The sequence below is a fragment of the Euphorbia lathyris genome, chromosome 3 (assembly GCF_963576675.1).
Source record: "Euphorbia lathyris chromosome 3, ddEupLath1.1, whole genome shotgun sequence".
Taxonomy (NCBI): Eukaryota; Viridiplantae; Streptophyta; class Magnoliopsida; order Malpighiales; family Euphorbiaceae; genus Euphorbia; species Euphorbia lathyris.
The window spans coordinates 49,423,625-49,436,241 of record NC_088912.1 but is presented as its reverse complement, the minus strand read 5'-3'; positions in this window follow the sequence as shown (position 1 = coordinate 49,436,241).

Here is a 12,617-nt window from a genome sequence, read left to right as displayed (position 1 = left end):
AATTGAAAAATTTCTATACTAAACATATAGACAATCAATTAAATTGGGAAAAGACAAATCAATACAAAGAATTGAAATACAATTAAAATAAAATTGAAATTCAACGACAAACTCGGAGCCACAATAGCTATCTCGGCTGGACGTTGAATTTTGATGTCGGCTTGAAGTTCTTGGAGCACTGCGGTCGGTTGGGCCCATATGGTATACGATCTTGGCAATGTCAAAACGTGTGGTAGACAAATGGGGCAGATTTAACCTTTGACTTCGATGGGCTCGATTGAGTGCTTAAGAACGCGGAATTGGATGAGTAAATAGGCTAAATTTAACTTTGGGAAGTCAGGAACAAACTTCTATAAGGGATCGAAGGCTAAAACGGACTCTAAATGGACGAATTTGAGTTTTGAAAATAACTGGACGAATCTGGAAAAATCTGGAAACAGACTAGCTAAAAGAATTTGGGCTGTAAAGATTGGCTTTTAACTATAGATTCTGAGCACGGAATTGGGAAAATAAGTATACTAGATTGAAATTTAAGATGTCAGGAACAACTTTGTTGAAGGGATTGAAAGCAAAAAATGAATTTAAATGGACGAAATCGGGCTTTGAAAATACTTGAACGAATCTGGAAAAATTAACTTGCAAAATAATTATAGCTAAGGAGTTGAGTAAACTAAATGCTTAGGAATGCTAAATTGAATTGAAAAACTTGAAAAGAGGCTTGAATTAAAGCTAAATCACACTAAAAGAGCTAGATAAAAGAAAGGAGAACTAAGAACTTGAAGAACAAAGAACAAAAACTAGGAATTAAGCATTGGAGCTTTGGGAGGGGGTTTGTGTATTGAATGAGTGTGTTTGAGTTGAGTGTGGGATGGTCTATTTATAGTTTTTTGGAAGGGCATTTTGGCAATTAATTATCAACTAACCCTTATTTTTCTCTCTAACTTTGTCCACTAACTTGCCACCTCACTAACTTCCTCAACCTCCACCAACCACTACCAACTTCCATGTCACATCACCCACTACCTTGTGGTTAGAGAGAATTTTAAGGCTTGGGCCTAGATGTGGGGATGGGCTAGGCTTCGTAGGTTAGCTTGTGGTTGTGTTCGGGTGCGTTTGGAGAAGTCGGGTGGACCGAAATGCGCTCCGGGCGAGGACTGATCTTTCGTTTGTCGTGCCGACTTCAACTCGCCGAGCTGGAGGTTAGTTTACATATATATATTTATTTTTATTTTCCATTCATCATTATTATTTTTCTAGAAAAAATAGAAACTATACCCTAAAATTAAACCCAAGCTTTCTATATACATAAAATAAAATTTATTTTATTTTGGGCCAACAATTGCCCCCCTCTTTTGTGCATAAATGAAATAGCAAAAATAAAATTTATGCATAAAAGAAGTTTTTATTAAATGTCTTTTTTTCTTTCTTTTTTTTTCATCAAGATAATAGAGAAAGAATCCTGCAGGATTTTAGAATTTGAATTTCTTAAAACTCTCTATCTTGATCAATATGCAATTCTTCTTCCTCTTTTATTCTTTTTCTTTTTGTTTCCGTCATTTTCTTTTCTCAAAGCTCAACAAGTATTCAGAATCAAGCTCTCAATCTTTTAATTATGGGTATGCAAACTATATTTTCTTCTCTATTTTCTTGCTTTGTTGATTTTTCTTTTGCTTTTGTGTTAATTTACCGCATGCAGAATCATGTTTATTAAAAAACTGATAAATTGAATTGGAATTCAAATGTAAGAGTTTTAGAACTACCACATGTGGGTGAAATTTTGTTGCTGAAATTTTGTATCTGTCTGTCACAACTACCTGTTCATATTCTGACACCATCCGTGCTGATTCTCGCCTAGGCATAACTTTTGGCTTGCAAGAGGTAATTTTCAATGAATTTGCAATTTTCTGGTCATGTATTCGAAGGTAGCATCCATAGGCTTTAATTGATTGTGTCTATACTTCAATTTCAGGATAGTGTCTTTACTATTAGCCCTGTTGTTGTGAATAACTCCCCCTTGCCTCCTTATCCTTTGAGTAGCGCTACTGAATTGGCCCTCTATAGGGAAACTTATCAATTCCCTGCAAATAAGAGAGGGATGATATTCCCTCGTTGTTACACTGGATGGAACGACCTTGTAGATCGTTTAGAGCCGAGATATGCGGGTGTTTAGGACCGAGTTGGCATTAGGGATTTTGTTCATTTGAGTCGTTATGAAATTACTCCTTGTGTGAATGTGCTTGAAGGGGTGCTGAATTATTGGTCACCGGTATGTAACTCGTTGATTCTCCCGTTGGGTCCCAAGTCTATCACTTTACGTGATGTAGTTGCCTTGACGGGGTTGCCAATTATTGGAGAGGAAGTCCCAAGTTGTGTCGAGACAAATGCATTCCCTGAAGTGAAGGCTATCTTATCCAAAGATGCTAGGACGTCTGTCCAAATGATTAAGAAGAAATTGGACAAGATAGAGTTGGATGATGAGGATCATGTGCATTTTCTGTGGATGATGCTTAGCAATTACATCTTCGAGCCGTTGGGCCTCAGACCTACTACGGAAATATTGATTATTGCTAACGCTTTGGCTTCAGGCCGCCGTTTAGCTCTTGGCACCATGTTGTTGGCCTCAACATTCCACCGTCTAGCTCTTACTATCGAGGATAGACCATTCATAAAACCTCGAGGTGGTTTGTGGTTGTTGCAGCTGTGGCTTTTTATCTACTTTCCTCATTTGGCCACCGCTTCATTAATGGGGACCTCGGGCCATCTTGTGGTAACGACTGGCTCCTTAATTGGGTCTCGTGCGACTTCTCGAATCAAACTTCCTAATAAGCAGTCATATTGCTTGATTTTGCTGAAGTGATGGTACACGCTCTCTAAGAGTTTCGTTCAGGCCTCTCAGTCGTCACGTGTTAAAGTTAAATCCGTCTAATATCCATCACTATTAGATGTATCACTAATCTGTTGGGGTTTAGTGTCCTATAGACAATTATTGCAGGATACAAACTTATTGTAAATGAATTGTTCTTTATATCATTTGTTTTAATAAGATATATGTTTAATAACTATATAAAGGCAAACTCTTTTACAGCACTAAATAAAGTCTAATAAAAGGAAATCCGTAAGTTTGTTTAAAGTGATTATAAAGTGTTCATACAAGCATGAAGTGAGACAAGACTTTATAATAAACTAATAAACTTAAAACCACCCCAAGTCAAGTGAGATGTTTAGGATTGACATATCACTGTTGAGACTTGTATGTAACAATGTCTTCTGTCCGACAGAAAATTGATCTCACAAGCTTCAAATATATAGATATCTGAACAGTTACATAGATCCGATGAAACGTCGTTCATTAGGATTGGGGATCCGATTTGAGATAACAGGATGGGTAGATTCGTCCTTGTCACCTGTTCATCTCATTGGTATTAATAGGTATAAATAATCCTCAGACTCAAAGGAATGTTAATTGGTCATCCTGAATTACTGAATGTGAGACTTTGATCGCGTGGTCCCACGATCCTTAACAGAGATGACTCTGGGGTGTGAACTGCAAAGGTTGGGTGTCACAGGAGGTAATGTCAGGGTAGTTATACATTGGATTGAGCATTTATCACTCCCGATGAATGGGAGATACGTCCAAGGATCGCTTGTGGAAGACTCGACTCTAAATCCTTGCAAGGTGATAACTTAAGAGTAGAAATACAGATTTCACTTAACCTATCTATTTGAGTTGACTCGGCCTGTACAAGTAAAACGAACGTCTCGCTATATATGACTTGACATCATCCATAGTCATAAGATTCAGTTCAAGGATGTAGTTGATAAAGGATCGAATTATACTGTAACTAATACGGAAGGGTTAACGGCAGAATCAACCTGTCTTCTTAACGGACTCTGGGGGAATGATTACGGACATGCCGATAACATGCTCTGTTCATCATTCCGTTATGCAAGGATTAAATATAATTCTTGGAGAAATTAATTTAATAGTTGCATACGGCCAGAAGTAGTAAGGACCTAATGGATCACACATAAGACTTGGAGAGATGGATCTGATTAATAGATGGAAGCCCAGTTGAGCCCAGTAAGGCCCATGGATAAGGGGGGTCGAAATTATATGTATTAAAGGAAGGGAATTAATTTATTCCACTCTTCCTAATTGGATTAGGATTGTGAAATTAAATTAATTAAGAGATAATCAAGTTAGGAGTTATTAATTGGATTAATGTCCTCCTATTATTATCTAACTAGGTTACTTATTATTATCCTAATTATATTAGATATATAGTAAGATAATAATTAGAAATCCTATTCCGAATTGGATTGCTATTAAGTAACCTAATCCTATCTAACTAGAGTTTAGAGACAAGATAATATATATACCCCTTACCTAGTGAATTTCGATATACACTCTAGCCCCACCCCTTGTGATTTTCGAAATGTACTAGCTAGAGAGAGAAAGTGAATTCCATCCCCAAGTTCGTGGACAAGAATTCATTCGACATTCCATCGATTGATTAATCTAATTCATCCCTCTTTCTCCTTGATCTTGTGTTGGTTAATTAGAGGTAATCTATTTTGGTTACATCTCATAAGGGTTGATTCTAATTTAACCTCACCGTGTTCACGAAAGAAGAAAAACAATCAAAAGGGAGAAATTCGTTTTTCTTCGCCTACATCAGGTCAGTTCACTATTTCGAGGATTCCCGGAGATTGGACCGTCGGATCGTCGCGATTTTTGGACAGTAGCTTCTAGACACATTCTTCCACGTTTCCACCGAAGGGATCGTCGTTCGGAGGTCTGGAATGTCTATTTCGAATAGGGGCAGAATGGTAAACAGTTTACATCTCCTTTGAAGTTGTGGGCACTTCGTTTGCAACGGTAGATTGATCATCGAAAGGTATATCTTCTTATCCCTCTTTATATGAACTAACGATTAATGGATCCTATGGTTAAAAGGAAGTAGGCTAAATTTTTTATATTTCCGATGCTATACCTTAGCCTTATTTCCAATAGTGGTATCAGAGCCATCGTTAAATCCGTTATTTCATATATGAAATTTAGAAGCTTTCAATAGGATTGAATGAATATTTATGGTTAGGATTAATTAACAAATTGTTTGGTTAATTAATTCTAAAGATAAATAAGTGAAATAGATTGTGCGTATGTTCCTAATTATTTCGGTTGATAATCATTATAACAAAATCTATTAGTTTTATGGTTAGATTAATAAAATTAGTTTTATTGATTCTAAAAATAAAATGGAAACCTATTGTAGTTTTTCCTATTTCTGAAAATCGTTTTTCAACCGTATTGAAAATCTGATATATATATGAAATTTAAAATTAGTTTTGAATATAAAATATATATATACATGTTTCGGAAATTAATAGTTTTCTGTTTTGATTATCGAATGAAAATTCGTTTAAAAGTTTGTTTTTACCAAGTTGTAAATCAAAGCGTTAAATGAATTGAAATCAAAATAATTGGGACATGCATAATTGAAGTTTTGTATGGTTATATTAATCTAAGAATTAATATAAAGATGCAAAACGGTTAGAAGTAAAATTAGATGGGAATTAATTTGATGAGTTAATTTGATTAACATAAATATTACATAAATAAGTTATGTAATCAACCAATTAAATTTATTTAATTGAGTCTTTGCATGTTTGGAGTTATGGACATATTTGGACCCTCTTTTATTCTTTTGGTATTTTTGAAATAGGGCATGCGCGTCCTGCCTTTCTACTATCTATTGTAATTTCTCTTCTCATCTATTCCCTTCAATTTTCAATTGAAGTTTTCTTTAGTAGTATAGAAAATTAATGTGTAATTTTCAAGGCGCCATGGAGAAGACGGAGGACCTAAAGAGAAATATGTAATAGTTAGTATTTCCTTAGGTTTGCCCTTTTATTCCGTCTCTGGCTCGACGGAATAATTTAGATGATATGTCCATAACGCCAATGTATGTGTGAATGTATGTCTGATGTATGCTAAAGCAAATCAAGACTAAGTTAGATTATGAGACTTAAATAAAAATCCCTCATTAAAAAGTTAAGTAAATAAATAAGTTATTAAAATCGGTTGCCCCTCCCTAATATTATAATTCAGCCGGCAGTACTGGGGGCCTTTGGGTTGTTGGCAAAAGTCAAGCTCGGGGTCTTATGGTAACACCTGGATTATCGAAAATAGTTCTTTCATGAATATGGGGTAATACTTAAATTAGAGTATGACAATTGGTTGGCAAAAGTCATGTTGTTCATACACTAATAGGCAAAATGGTTGGGATTAATATGAATGACATATTAGTTACTAATGTGGTTAGTAACCCAATAACCTAGGAGTCACATTCGAGATGTGATTGATTGAATGAATCTACCTAATGAATGAGACTAGTTTGTTGGCTAAAGTTAAGGCGAAATCTCAGGAGTTAGGATCCTAGCTCACTAAAGGATTTGTGAAATTCTTCGAATTAATATGGAGGGTTATTAATTTGGCAAAATAGTGGGAGCAATCTGAAATAAATTAAAAGGCCTATAATTTTAGATTGTTATACTTTAAAGCAAATGAATAACATACGTTTACTCTTTCTCACTCTCAGTTTAATGAAACACTCTTAAAATCATGACTAACACCAATCTGCAAAATACATTTACCGATAACAAGTTGAATAGTTCAAACTTCACCGACTGGTTTCGTAACCTCAAAATTGTTTTGAAGTTCGATAAAATAGGGTATGTATTTGATACATCGATACCCCCTATCCCTGAGGATGATGCTCCCATCGAGGAAATCGATGCTTACCAGAAGCACAAGGCTGATGACGATCATGCCGGATGCATCATACTTGCATCGATGACATCGGAATTACAAAGGCAACTATGCCTATTCCATCATCATGCACCTAAAGGAATTGTTTGGGAAACAAACCAGGTGCGAACGCTACGAGATATCAAAATTGTTATATCGTTGCAGGATGCAAGAGGGCACATCTATCATGACACATTGTGTCAAGATGATTGGCTATATTACCAAACTTTCTAGTATTGGATTCGCGATGGATAACGAACTAAGTGTAGACTTAATTCTTCAATCCCTCCCAAATAGTTATTCATAGCTCATCATGAACTATCAGATGAATGACTTGCAAACCTCTCTTGAAGAGCTTGCAAATATGCTCAAGTAAGTTGAGCCCAATATTCAGAAAGACAAGGCAATACCGGCTATTGTCATAGAGGGATCATAGAAAAGGAAAGGGAATTTTCCCAATCCTAAACATCCCAAGAAAGGTAAAAAAGATGTGTCCAAGGGAAAGGAAGTGAAGAAGCCTAAAAGAAAGTACCACTATTATGGTGACATGGGGCATTGAAAGAGAAATTGTTCTTTGTACCGAGCTACCCTCCAGAAGGGAAAAGCCGGTACTCCAAACATCTGGTATGTTCTATATTTCGATAAAGAACAAACATTGCGATTTTTATAGAGATGGGATTTTCTATTTTTCAGGAATATCACAAAATGGGATTTATGTGTTAGATTTCTGTTTTCGCAATTGATACCAAAAGACATAAGCTAGATAATTCAACTTGCTTGTGGGATTGTCATATAAACAAGAGACGCATACTAAAAGCTACATTCAGATGGGCTTATAGATTCAATTGATTCGGAATCATTGGAAACATGCGAATCATGTTTAAAAGGTAAAATGACAAAGACACCCTTTAGCAATAAAGGTGAGCGTGTATCAGACACTCTAGGACTCATTCATTCAGATGTATGTGGTCCTATGTCAGTCCAAGCAAGAAGAGGATTCAGATACTTCATTAGCTTCATAGATGACCATACTCGATATGGTTATGTCTACTTGATGAAGCACAAGTCAGAAGCTTTTGACAAGTTCAAATGCTTCAAAAATGAAGTAGAAAATCAATTAGGAAAGAAAATAAAGACGCTTCGATCCGATCGAGGTGGCGAATATCTTTCTGATAATTTTCTGAATTATCTAACTGAATGTGGGATATGCTCGCAATGGACACCTCCCTATACACCACAACACAATGGTGTATCCGAGAGGAGAAACCGTACCCTATTAGATATGGTATGGTCCATGATGAGCATGGCCTTACTTCCAAAGATGTTCTGGGGCTATGCCTTAGAAACTGCCCTCTTCACCCTAAATCGAGTACCAACTAAATCCGCTAGTTCCACACCGTATGAATTGTTCGTTGGTAGGAAACCTGTGTTCTCATTTATGAGAGTATGGGGTTGTTCGGCATATGTCAAACGCATTGCGTCCGACAAATTAGATTCTAAATCTGATAAATGTTTCTTCATTGGATATCCCAAAGAGACCGTAGGGTATTACTTCTATCATCCAGATGATCAGAAAGTAATAGTATCCAGATACGCAACCTTCTTAGAGAAAGAGTTTCTCGAAGAAACACAAAAGGGAAGCGTGATTGAACTCGACGAAGTTCAAGAGGAAGAGACGCCGGCTGAAACAACAGAAGCGGTTGAAGTACCCGAAGAAGTCCCATTAGATGAGACTCCAGTGGCACCTATTCGTAAATCACGAAGAGTTCGTGAACTCCCAGTTAGATATGGTTTTCTAGTGGGAGATGATGACGAGGTTCCCGTGCTAGACGATGAACCCGAAAACTACGAAGAGGCTCTTACTAGTCCAGATTCTAAAGCATGGCTTGAGGCCATGGATTCTGAAATGGATTCCATGTATACTAACCAAGTGTGGACTTTGGTTGATCCACCCGAAGGAATAAAACCCATCGGGTGCAGGTGGATCTTTAAAAGGAAGATTGACATGGATGGAAAGGTTAGCACCTGCAAGGCTAGGTTGGTAGCGAAAGGATATCGTCAAAAACAAGGTGTTGATTATGACGAAACCTTCTCTCCAGTTGCTATGTCCAAATCAATCAGAATCATGCTTGCAATTGCCGCTCATTTTGATTATGAGATTTGGCAAATGGATGTGAAAACAGCTTTCCTAAACGGAAACCTGCTTGAGGATGTATACATGATGCAACCTGAAGGTTTCATATCAAAGGATGCAAATAAAGTTTGCAAACTTCAGAGATCCATTTATGGACTCAAGCAAGCATCTAGAAGCTGGAATAAGCGTTTTGACGAAACCATAAAACAATTTGGTTTCGAACAAAATTGCGAGGAAGCTTGCATTTACAAGAAAGCAAGTGGGAGCTCTATAGCATTTCTCATACTATATGTGGACGATATACTATTAATGGGAAATGACATTGCTCTATTACAATCGGTAAAAGTATGGTTATCCGGTAACTTCTCAATGAAAGACCTTGGTGAAGCAGCCTATATACTTGGTATAAAGATCTATAGAGATAGATCGCGTAGACTGCTTGGTCTTTCACAGGCTACATACATTGAAAAGGTGCTAAATCGGTTTAGCATGCTTGAATCGAAACGAGGTAACTTACCCATGGTACATAGAGTGAAGTTAAACAATCATCAATGTCCTAAAACTGATGATGACAAACGACGCATGGCTGTAGTCCCGTATGCCAGCGCGATCGGTTCGATTATGTATGCTATGCTATGCACTAGACCTGACATAGCGTTCGCGTTATCAGTAACGAGTCGTTACCAAGGGAATCCGGAAGACGAGCATTGGATTGCCGTCAAGAACATTCTTAAGTACTTGAGAAGGACTAAAGATATGTTCCTAGTGTATGGAGAAGGAGATCTGAAAATTGAAGGATTTTCAGACGCTAGTCATCTCACAGATGAGAATGATTTTAAATCCCAATCAGGATACCTGTTTATCTTGAATGGGGGCGCGGTCAGTTGGAAGAGTTCCAAGCAGGGAAGCGTGGCTTTCTCTACGACCGAGTCAGAGTACATCGCTGCTGCGGAAGCGGCAAAGGAAGCGGTTTGGATTAGAAAGTTCATTACAGAACTAGGAGTGGTGCCTGACATTGTCAATCCCATTACTCTGTACTGTGATAACAATGGAGCCATTGCGCAAGCAAAGGAACCACGGTCTCATAATGCATCCAAACACTACCTAAAGCGATACCACATCATCAGAGAGATTGTGGCTAGAGGAGATGTGAGAATAGAAAGAGTACCTACCGAGGACAACGTTGCAGATCCGTTGACAAAGCCGTTAGCCCAGAAAGTACATGATCGTCATTTGACTTCTACTGGGATAAGTTTTAGAAACAATTGGCTTTAGTCCAAGTGGGAGTATGTTGGGGTTTAGTGTCCTATAGACAATTGTTGCAGGATACAAACTTATTGTAAATGAATTGTTCTTTATATCATTTGTTTTAATAAGATATATGTTTAATAACTATATAAAGGCAAACCCTTTTACAACACTAAATAAAGTCTAATAAAAGGAAATCCGTAAGTTTGTTTAAAGTGATTATAAAGTGTTCATACAAGCATGAAGTGAGACAAGACTTTATAATAAACTAATAAACTTAAAACCACCCCAAGTCAAGTGAGATGTTTAGGATTGACATATCACTGTTGAGACTTGTATGTAACAATGTCTTCTGTCCGACAGAAAGCTGATCTCACAAGCTTCACATATATAGATATCTGGACAGTTACATAGATCCGATGAAACGTCGTTCATTAGGATTGGGGATCCGATTTGAGATAACAGGATGGGTAGATTCGTCCTTGTCACCTGTTCATCTCATTGGTATTAATAGGTATAAATAATCCTCAGACTCAAAGGAATGTTAATTGGTCATCCTGAATTACTGAATGTGAGACTTTGATCGCGTGGTCCCACGATCCTTAACAGAGATGACTCTGGGGTGTGAACTGCAAAGGTTGGGTGTCACATGAGGTAATGTCAGGGTAGTTATACATTGGATTGAGCATTTATCACTCCCGACGAATGGGAGATACGTCCAAGGATCGCTTGTGGAAGACTCGACTCTAAATCCTTGCAAGGTGATAGCTTAAGAGTAGAAATACAGATTTCACTTAACCTATCTATTTGAGTTGACTCGGCCTGTACAAGTAAAACGAACGTCTCGCTATATATGACTTGACATCATCCATAGTCATAAGATTCAGTTCAAGGATGTAGTTGATAAAGGATCGAATTATACTGTAACTAATACGGAAGGGTTAACGGCAGAATCAACCTGTCTTCTTAACGGACTCTGGGGGAATGATTACGGACATGCCGATAACATGCTCTGTTCATCATTCCGTTATGCAAGGATTAAATATAATTCTTGGAGAAATTAATTTAATAGTTGCATACGGCCAGAAGTAGTAAGGACCTAATGGATCACACATAAGACTTGGAGAGATGGATCTGATTAATAGATGGAAGCCCAGTTGAGCCCAGTAAGGCCCATGGATAAAGGGGGTCGAAATTATATGTATTAAAGGAAGGGAATTAATTTATTCCACTCTTCCTAATTGGATTAGGATTGTGAAATTAAATTAATTAAGAGATAATCAAGTTAGGAGTTATTAATTGGATTAATGTCCTCCTATTATTATCTAACTAGGTTACTTATTATTATCCTAATTATATTAGATATATAGTAAGATAATAATTAGAAATCCTATTCCGAATTGGATTGCTATTAAGTAACCTAATCCTATCTAACTAGGGTTTAGAGACAAGATAATATATATACCCCTTACCTAGTGAATTTCGATATACACTCTAGCCCCACCCCTTGTGATTTTCGAAATGTACTAGCTAGAGAGAGAAAGTGAATTCCATCCCCAAGTTCGTGGACAAGAATTCATTCGACATTCCATCGATTGATTAATCTAATTCATCCCTCTTTCTCCTTGATCTTGTGTTGGTTAATTAGAGGTAATCTATTTTGGTTACATCTCATAAGGGTTGATTCTAATTTAACCTCACCGTGTTCACGAAAGAAGAAAAACAATCAAAAGGGAGAAATTCGTTTTTCTTCGCCTACATCAGGTCAGTTCACTATTTCGAGGATTCCCGGAGATTGGACCGTCGGATCGTCGCGATTTTTGGACAGTAGCTTCTAGACACATTCTTCCACGTTTCCACCGAAGGGATCGTCGTTCGGAGGTCTGGAAGGTCTATTTCGAATAGGGGCAGAATGGTAAACAGTTTACATCTCCTTTGAAGTTGTGGGCACTTCGTTTGCAACGGTAGATTGATCATCGAAAAGTATATATTCTTATCCCTTTTTATATGAAATAACGATTAACGGATCCTATGGTTAAAAGGAAGTAGGCTAAAATTTTTATATTTCCGCTGCTATACCTTAGCCCTATTTCCAACATAATCACGGGTCTAATATCAATCACTAGTCAAAACCTCTAAATTTACTTTTTAAGAGTTTCGTTCAGGCCTCTCAACTGTCACGTGTTAAAGTTAAATCCGTCTAATATCAACCACTGAATTTACCTCAAAATTCTCTTTGTCAAAACAAGACTTCTTAATTAAGATTTTTTATTATAATTTTTAGTTTTTTATAATATAAATTAGTTTTTGTTTTTCATTGTTGACGGTGATTTATATTATATTTATGATTATTATTATTATTATTATTATTAGATTTTGATTCTTTCATTTGAATTCTAATTTTCTAAAATCTAAACCCAACGT